The sequence below is a fragment of the Octopus sinensis genome, linkage group LG4 (genome assembly GCF_006345805.1).
Source record: "Octopus sinensis linkage group LG4, ASM634580v1, whole genome shotgun sequence".
Classification (NCBI taxonomy): domain Eukaryota; kingdom Metazoa; phylum Mollusca; class Cephalopoda; order Octopoda; family Octopodidae; genus Octopus; species Octopus sinensis.
In genome coordinates this window covers 86,753,011-86,761,269 of record NC_043000.1, presented here as the reverse complement: position 1 = coordinate 86,761,269, position 8,259 = coordinate 86,753,011, and the positions used below count along the sequence as shown (strand labels likewise).

Sequence of the window (8,259 nt, the reverse complement as noted above, 5' to 3'; positions counted from 1 at the left end):
TCCCATCCACACTTGTATACAAACAGCCACATATCTTATATACACCAAGAGACCTGTTCCAATCCCATGTTTATACTTTAATCTTTCATCACCTTACATATATCTGCCTCCCACTTCTGCATCAACATTCAGTTGAATGGGATTTTTATCTTGTGAGTTACACAGCAACATCACTAGTGCCAGTACCACAGGAAAAGCACCCACTGTGGTGGGTATTAGGAAGGGCATCCAGTCATAGAAAACATGCCAAAGCAGATCTTTAATCACAATGCTGTCCTTGGACCCATTGGATATCAACGAACTATGCATACACTCACCCACTCATATATAAATGCATATCCGTCTATCTGTGTGTGTGTGTGTATAAATATGTACACATACACATATATGCATTCATAGATATACAGGTGCATGTGTGTGAATTTATTTAGTCAAGGAGAGAAAGTGATGAAGCAAGCATGCTCCAATGGATGTCTAATGTTAGTGAGTATGAAAGACAGAGTACAAATGAACTGAGAGAAAACCTGGATATAAGAGGATCGGATGTAGTGTATAAGAAAGAAGACTGACTTGAAGATGCTACCTCACAGAGGAAATCACAAAAGAGTGTATTGATTGGTGATACACAGTGCTGCAGGAGATCTGACTACTTGTGACAATATGTGCATTGAAAAGATGATAATGATAGAGGCTGTGATCTCTGTATGCAAGTGTTTGTGTGTTATATATATATATATATATATACATTTGCATTCTGTGAGGTTTATATTTGATGCACCCCTCATCTTGTTGATCACTCAAATCTCTTCATCTCTTATCTCTCTACTACTTTTGAAGTGCACAGACTATGTATGGCTGCTTCACATACCATCCCCATCATGTGTGAGTGACTGTATTGGTCCATCCTCATAACTATCTGTTCTTAAATCTATCTCCTGACTCACTTCAAGCATTACCCTATCATTCATATCTCTTACCTTACCACCTGGGATGCTCACTTACTCATTGCCATCTATCACACTTTTTCTATCTCTCCTCTTTCTTTCATTGTCCTCTGCCACAACCACTCTGCTACCTCAATATTCTCTTATCTCCCTTTGGCCTACCTCTCAACCCCTCACCTTTTTTATTCAATAACTTTATCTGGATCCTTACCACACTCATTTTTCATGTTTCTTTCTCCTCACATCATCTGTCCATACTTGTCTATATAATGTGGAATACCCTTGGATTCCCTTCACTTTACAGTCTACTCCTCTTTTCCTCTATCACTAACTACTGAGTAATTTCTTTCTTTCTCTTGTGTTTTCCACACACCTTCCCAAAATATCTATTCTATTACTCTCTCTGCTACCAGCCTCTCATAATTAACTGTTCCTCTCCTTATATCTTATCTTGCATTACTTTGCCTAAAATCATCACACATTCTCTCCTATTATCCTTCAGTTACAGGGGCTCCTCTAGTTCCATCAGTTTTGCACACTGTGAGATAAGCTCACTAATGATGGTACCATGAAAAAAGAAACACCCAGTACACACTGTAAAGTGGTTGGTATTAGGAAGGGCATCTAGCCACAGAAATCATGCTAAGATACACATTGGAGCTTCATGCAGCTTTGTGATTTGTCAGATCTTGAACAATCCCGCTTATGTCAGTATGGAGAGCAGATGGTAATTGATGACAATCTGACACACACACGTTTCTTTGTTTCATTACATAAAGTTATTAAAGTGTTCCATAATTTTCTGTTACAAGCATTGTGGATTATTTGATTATGTATGGTAAAATTTTAGGGTATTAGCACTTGATTAGTATTACAATTGCATACTGAAACTTTTTTTCACATTACTCAACCTACTGAGAGAATAGTTTCATAAAAGGTTTGTTGTTCAATACCATCAAGGATGTGTTTGTATTTCAGTTTGTCTTATACATAGAAAGATTACTACTAACTTACTAACTATTTAACATTATCTCTGTATATACCATATATATTCTTTTTTTATTTTACTTGTTTCAGTCATTTGACTGTGGCCATGCTGGAGCACTGGCTATATATATATATATATATATATATATATACACACACACAGATGAAGGTGTGATTGTGTGATTAAGAAGTATGCTTCCCAACCACATGGCTTTGGGCTCAGTCTTATGATATAACACCTTGTGTAAGTGTCTTCTACTATAGCTCCTGACTAACAAAGTCTTGTGAGTGTATTTTGTAGATGGAAACTGAAAGAAGCTCTCTCTAAATATATATATGTGTGTGTGTGTGTGTGTGTGTGTGTGTGTGCATGTACATATGAGTGTGTATGTTGGTGCCTTGACATTATATAGTAGTTGTAAATGGGTGTCACTGTGATACAAACAGTGTCATTCATTTCCAATATTCTGCAAAAAACATATCTGGCTATGGGAAAATATTACCTTGCTTGGAAACTGGTGAGGGTTGGCAACAGGAAAGGCATCCAGCTATAGAAAATCTGCCTCAATAAAGTCTGTCCAACCCATGCAAGTATAGAAAACTGGACATTAAAATGATTATTAATATATGTCATGTATGGTATATGTCTGTAAATTGCAGTTTTATCCAAACAAAACCCAACCTGACTGATTGCTATAAAGTCACTCACAAAGACACTTGACCATACTGTGTCCTCTTTGTTTTTTTCCCTGGTACACTAATGACTTCTGTTTCTTAGAACTGGTTGGTTCTCATGTTATATCCATTCAAGCATTTCCAACTTGTCTCCCCTCATTTTGTCCTTCATACTGCATCCACTCCCAAGTCCTGTAATAATCATTGCATCAAGTACTTTCTTCCTGGAACACTGAAACTTCTTAATTTTGCTTTTTGCACAGGATTTTCCTATGGCCTTTAGCTTGCAACTGTTTAAGTGGAATACTAATGGAATTAATCTCACCAGTCTCAAGAGTGTGTGAAGGTCATGAGCACAGACCATTCCTGCAGAGCCAACCAATAATACAATGCTAAAATAAAAACATTTATCGAACATATTTCTTGTAAAACCCTAAAAGGTATAAGACCACCACAAAAATGCATCTATTTGTAAATTATAATGTTACTGAGTGACTCACCTTGCCATTTTCAGTATATTCAAGAGTGGTTCCCATCTTTCATGCATTACTTTGTTTTGCACGGCTAATGGTTCTAGCAATGGTGAGCATAATGAATGACTCTGAAACCCTCATTGACATAAGATCTGATTAATATATCAGGTGGATTGTCTGGCAGTATGATAGAAGGAAACCAAGCATAACAAAGCTGGTTCAGTAATACTTGTGAAGTAAAAAGGACACATTGGAATGCAAAAGAGAAGACCTAGCTTACTGCTGCTGGCAAAGAGGTTTTTACATAATTTTCTTCATGCAATCTAAACAGCATTCACAAAGAATAATCTGATGTGTATCGCTGGTTTTCAATAGCATTTAGGCAGGAAATGGATAAATACCTTCTTGCTCATCTATCTTAACTTTTCCTAGAGTAGAGTCTAAATATGACATTGCAAATCAAAGAAACATTTACCAATCTGACAGTGCTTCCACTGTTTATTGCAATGAATTGCATTACATGGAATACGTAGTTTAGAGCAAGGTGGAATTAGACATTAAGACTGTCATGTGTCTTGTAATGGCAGAGATAGGAATGAGATACAAATACTGATTCTTCAGAATGTTCATTCAGAATGTTCATCCATCAGTGTTCTCATTATTTTTCTCTCTTTTTTTCAAAATCCAAACATTACTCTTGCATGATTCTTTCTCATCCCCAAAACATATTGTTACACATTTAGTATGGTTTTTGGTTAGGGTGTAAAACTTTAAATGGTGAGACAAACTCAAGAAAATTGTACTAGGAAATGCTTAGATTTCAATACTACCATCATTAACCTGATACAGTCAACACCGTATTAACTTGGAACATAACATTGCTATAAAGCTTAGCCAATCCAGATTTGTCAGGATCATCAGTACTATCTATAATGCTTTAGTTTGTTCCAGTCTCACCACTATACCATTTAACCACTTGTGTAAATGAGCCTCTATCTGGCCACTCGACCAGATAGAAATAACAGCCTACTCTCCCTGAAATCAAACTGTCTTATCAAGAACTTGTCACATCATTAGATACAGTCCTACATGTCTCAACTCACCAAAAAGAAAACAAAAAGGAGAGATAACCTTAGTTAAACAACTATCACTTATGTGGTTTCTAAAATAGCTGTGTCAGTGTTTAGTTCTATTTTAACCAGGCTCTTTACATGAATCTGTGTGACCTTGACTGAAGAACAAACAAGGTAGTAACTGGTGGCTCTTTATTCAATCTCTGTCAATGGTTTCAGGATGGGCACTTAAGAAACTGGTCTAAGGTGCATCATTTGCTGAAGACTGTGGTTACAAGAGAATTATATCTCCAAATGACTGCTGAAAAATTCTTCAAAGCTTGCCATGTCACTGATCCACATTGGCCAACACCAGATTCATCAATGGTTCTCTTGATATTTGTTGTGAATGACACTGAGCTGAACCATCAACTGTTTCTCTTGACAAGGAAATAATTACTGCAATTCCTCAATAGGTTGCTAATATTCTTGAATGAGAAACTGCCAAACACCCAGTCTTCTACAAAAATCAATATAGGCAAAGGAGACATTCTTACAAGACTTCTATGTAGTTGTAGGATCAGGATATGGAACAGGAAACAACTAGATCGAAAGGGTTAGAAGCTTAGATGGAGTAGACCTTCTCAGCATCAAGATCTTAATATGTTATGCAGGACGGGCAACATCAATCAGATGGACAGCTTTTGCATGGCATACCAGCAAACGTCAGAGGGCATTTGATGGAAAAACAAACGAAAAGAATGCTCAACTGTGATACAAGGACTGTATCAAAGGCAATCACAGGAGTTTTGATATCCCTGTCATATCTAGAATCTTCTGTGTAGGAGGGAAAAGACTGGTGTGTCTTTATGAAGAAGGCCTGTTCCAGTTTGAAGCAATGTACAGCACAAATGAACAGAAGAAGGCAACAGAAAAACAAAGACAGCTGTGTAAATAGCAATATAAGGTAAATTGGCATGTACACACAAACATGCATATATGTGTGTGTATATATAAAGATATATACACACACATATACATACATATATACACACACTTACATACATATGTATACATACACACATATATACCTACATACATACACACACACACATATATGCCCCACGTACATGCATACATTTCATATATATTGCATGTGTGCATACATCCATGCAATGTATAGTCGCATGCACACACTCTCAAACAAAACAAAACACAAATTTAATGTTGCACATGCAGAATCCAGTATATTTGAATTTTAATCTATAAAATAGGCATTTTTTTTTATTAATTCATAGGAAACTGCAAACATGAAATCAAGATTATTCTTACCACAAGGTTTCATACTTATTTAGAATTTGGACAATCTATCCCATATTTAGTTTACCAATTAGTATTATTCATTTTTTTTATTTGTTGTTATTTCTCCTTGTATTTTTTCTCTCTGCACATTCTCATTTGCATGTCCTTCAATCTCTTCAGGCATTCTATGCTTTGTGACTTCATAATTGTAAAGAATGTGGCACATAAAGACAAAATGGCAAAGAAAAATAAACCAATGATAAAATCAGGCCCATAAAGAAGAATCCATTACCAAATCTGTATCAAATACTGTATACTAAAAATCAGATTTACTTCAAGTTTAGCCATATCACATTTCATCCTTATAATATGAACACAACTACATTTGTAAACTTATTCTCTTCTAACTTTCTTCTAACAAACACTAATTCAAATGCAGATGAAGAAAACAAAGAAACCATCTAACAATTAAAATGGAGTAAACAGATAATCACATTAGAAAAAATAACCATAGGGCATCTAGAGAATTAACAAGAGGAGATATAGTTAACAACAGGAGACATAATTCACTTGAAACAAAATATCGGTTAAAGAAATTAGGCCCACAAAACATGATAATTTGAAAAAGTAACAAAATAAATGGTTTGTTCTTGACTCTTTATGGTAACGTAAGAAAGGACAAACCTATTACACATTTCAAGTATAATTATTATGGCACACTTCAGTCAAGAAAACTAAGTAAATATTGAAATTATCATCTGAATTGCAAAAATTTACAATAAATACAACACAATTTCATTTTGGATCTTCCTTAACCACTTCTTACAAAAATTCCCTTTAGGAAAATAAAATTCTAGATATTTAAATAATTTTCTACATTATTAGTAGTAGTAGTAATAACTGTTGTTATATTAAGGAAAATTTGCTTACAATTTATGCTTCAAAATTTATCAAATATATTATGAAGTATATTTAACTCTATAATTAAAATGAATCTGGTGTGTGTATATATGTGTGTGTGAGAGAGAGAGAAAGAGAGAATATGTTATAAATGATGTTTTGAACTAATCCAATATACTCAGTTCTGAAAATTTAGACATGTATTTCATTTACTGACTATTACCAGATTCCTTTTAGAATTCTTCCCTGACAATTTTTTAAAATTTACATATTCAAAAATGATATGTATAAAAATAGACAACACAAGTAAACTAAAACAAATATTTAGTGTTTTATATATATATATATATATATATATATATATATATATATATATATACATATATATACATATACATACAATACTTAGAAAATATAACTTTAACAATACCAACATTTTAGAAACACAATACATTTAAGTATTGATTAACAAAAGAAGTCTCTTGTAAAGAAAGCTAATTATTCAAGAATGAAACCATTAACTGTAGACGTTGAAAAAATATCTTATTTTGAGGCATTATGTAATGGATTATGAAACAAAATATCTTAAATTTATGAAATTTTACAAAGTAAACAACAAAATGCAAAAAAAAAAGAAAAGAAAATTAATCTAAAAAAAAAAAGAAACCCTGAGTAGATATCATAAATATATATATATATATATAAAACAAACTTCAACTTAGTGAAACATTTTGAACAACATCCACAACTATTATCACAGAAATCAGTAAAATGAATTACTCTGGTGGCATTAAATTATTCAAAATAGATCAGATTTGATATATTTCTTACAATTTAACAGGTTAGCTATTTGTAGCAAATAACTCTGAAAATAGTTTGGGAATTGAAGTGATTAATGTCTTTAAAACATTTGATGTAATCCTGTTTAGGTTTCATGAAAGATGTAATTTTAATCGAAACTTAATTTTTAAAATTATATCCAATAATCATAATTAATATTATGAATGGAAAGTAGTATATAATTGAAATCTTTAAAAAACGAAAATTTGTTTTATTAACCTATCCAAATTAGTGAAAATTCTGGAAAGTAGATGGTAAAAACTCTATATAACAGTTTATCGATACTACATACATGCACACACACACACACACACACACACACACACACATTAATGAGAGTTACAAACGATTAAGTAGATAGTGTGCTATTTTACCATCTGAAAGTTTGGTGGTTTCCTGAGCACTAAAATATCTTCAAAGCCATGACACTTCTAATATCTATCTGTGAATAAGTACAACACAGGAGTATAGAGTATCGCTACAGTAAAATATGTCAGTGCTGAGTTCAGTTACTTCCAGTAGTATGCATCACTAGATATGATTTCATAAATTCAATGTTTTCCTTAGTGCCTTTGATCCATTGGTAACAGATTACATTACCAGAGAACTTATAAACTAATGAAGATCACTGGCCTAACCTTTATCAATAAAATGAGTGAAGAACTATCTAAATTGATAAAATTCACCTCAATCCTAGTATATGTTAACTCACACAACTGACTTTAATCAACATTTACATCTAAAACAATACTAATGATGGCAACTGGACAAAAAACTGAACTTTCATTGTGATATAGCTTAAATACTAAGTGGTTTAAAATTATTGAAAATATACCTATTGAAATAGAAAGAAACAAAATGGGATTCATCATAAAAAAGAAAAAAAGATTTCTATTAAAACAGTTTACACATACTATAAATGCTTTTCTAATCCAAACTTTAAAAACAAATACAATGTACAAATAGGGAGCAATTAATTGTTAAAAAAGAAACTGTCAGAAGTCAACAATTTTAGAACAATGCATAAAGTGTAGAAACAAACTATTTTTTCTACAACACTAAATGGGTTAAAAATAGTATTTTGGA

General features: G+C 32.9%; 1 protein-coding gene across 3 annotated transcripts in view; it reads right to left on the bottom strand.

The window, feature by feature from the left end:
* Positions 1-8,259, bottom strand: part of LOC115210771 (furin) — a 219,710-nt gene that overhangs the window by 52,971 nt on the left and 158,480 nt on the right. The gene's annotated exons all lie outside the window — the stretch shown is intronic.